We start from the raw sequence: 2,066 nt of genomic DNA, 5'->3' as shown, positions 1-2,066 counted from the left end.
AAAGTGAATAATGTTCAACACGAAAGGTCAAAGTAAAGAAATTAATATCAATGGTGTCTTGAAGAAGTTGAGGAGTATAATAATTGAACCAGCTAAATGATTGAACCAGCGTTAGGTAAACGGGTGCCCTGCGGAGCAACCGTTACCTCTAGCCAATCGTTTTGCTCTGCTGGAAGATGAGGTGGCTGATTATCAGGAGTTCTTGGTGGTGTGGGACTCAAGGGTGCGAGGCTATGACGACATCCTACAGCGGAAGACCAAACGACATTGTAAGCTTATATGTCAACCGGGTCGTGGGATCGCCGATTGTACCCAGGCTATCAGGGAGCAAAGGCGGACAAACACGGTTACGATTGTTCACACGGGAAGTAAGTTTGTGGGTAGGGTGAAATAAGAAAAACTTGTTCGAAATTACAAGGTCCTCCTTCAGAAGATGAAGGAGCGTAGGAGCCGCCACGTAGTATGTGGGATCCTTCCGAGAATATGTGCTAGCTCGTGCTGCAACAGAAGAGCCATGGGGATTAATGAGAGGATATTACAGTTGTGCACGTAACCGGGATACCACTTTCTTGATCCTTGGTATCTCTTTTCTAGGCATCATGACCTTTATGCTTCTAATGGAATCCACCTTACTCGCAGAGGCAAAGATATTCTTACAAACCTCATTGTGGGAGTTTGTAATGAACTAGTCCCTTTTTTGTGGTAGAAATTTAAAGGAATGGGGGAAGTAGTGTGTAATGTGGATAACAGAGTAGGAGGAAACATAAATGTAGAGCAATATGCCAGTGTAAGAGAGAATATCATTTTAGGATATAATGTCGGTAGGGAACAAAACATTACATTAGGATGAAATGTCAATGAAGGAAAAAATATCATGATAATATGTAATGACAGTGGTGGACAATATATCACGGTATGATATAATGTCAGTGGAAGACAGATTATCATTTTATGAAGTGATGCTAGACAGAATGTCAACAAACGACGGGTGGCCGGTGTGGGACACAATGACGAAGGTGCTCATGAGAGACCGGATGACCGCGGTGGACCAGATGTCCAGATGGGGCAAATGTCCATGAGGCACTGAATGTCAATGAAGGACCACATGTCAATATAGAGCAAGGTATCAATAAAGAACAAACTGATAATGTAAGGCATGATGTTGAAAATCAAAACGAGTCAAAAAGGAATAATCTCTAGTTTCTTAAAACGATGTTCTTTAATACTCGTAGTATTAGGAACAAATTAAAAAAAAATCCAGGAGTATGTCAAAAGCGAAAATCTCAATATAATAGGAATAACCGAGACATGGTTAAATGGTGGAGAGTTTGAAGCTAAATCTAATATTGCGGGATTTAAACACTTTCATCAGAAGAGTAACCACAAGAAAGGTGGGGGTGTTCTGTTGTACGTTAAAAACAAAGTCCATGCATGTGTTTTAGAGAAAGTGAAACAGGATGCATATGATAGTTTGTGGCCAGAATTAACCCAAACAAATGAACAAAAGATGAATGTAGGTGTAATATATAAGCCAAAAACATTATCATTAGCAGACGACAAACTGTTGTTTCAAGAACTGTCTAGTTTATGTAACCGGAACTTATTGATAATGGATGATTTCAATTTTACTGACATTGATTGGATGACCCTTGAAGATGGCCATATAGATAGTCGCTTGATATCTTTTCTCGGTGACAATCACTTAGTTCAGCATGTAAAAGACCCCACAAGACATGGAAATGCACTCTATTTATTGATCATTAGCTGTAAAAGCATGATTAGTTGATAATCGATGTAGAAGTTGGTGAAACCATTGCAAATAGTGATCACAACTTAGATTCAAACTACTGAAAAATAGAAAAGAAATTTGTGTATCTAAAATACCAGATTTCAGTAAATCTCAGTTCATAGGACTACGTTAGGAGACTCAACTAACAGTTTGGGAGGCAAAATTAAGCGAAAGACCTGTAGATCAGATGTGGAAAATATTTCAAAATACGCTTACTAAGATGATTCATACTTACATCCCGTTTAAGGACAGACGCCTTCCAAATCAGGCTTGCCCA

This window comes from Oratosquilla oratoria, chromosome 15, assembly GCF_046742065.1.
Source record: "Oratosquilla oratoria isolate Oo_2021 chromosome 15, ASM4674206v1, whole genome shotgun sequence".
Lineage (NCBI taxonomy): Eukaryota > Metazoa > Arthropoda > Malacostraca > Stomatopoda > Squillidae > Oratosquilla > Oratosquilla oratoria.
Note: the sequence above shows the minus strand (reverse complement) of the source record.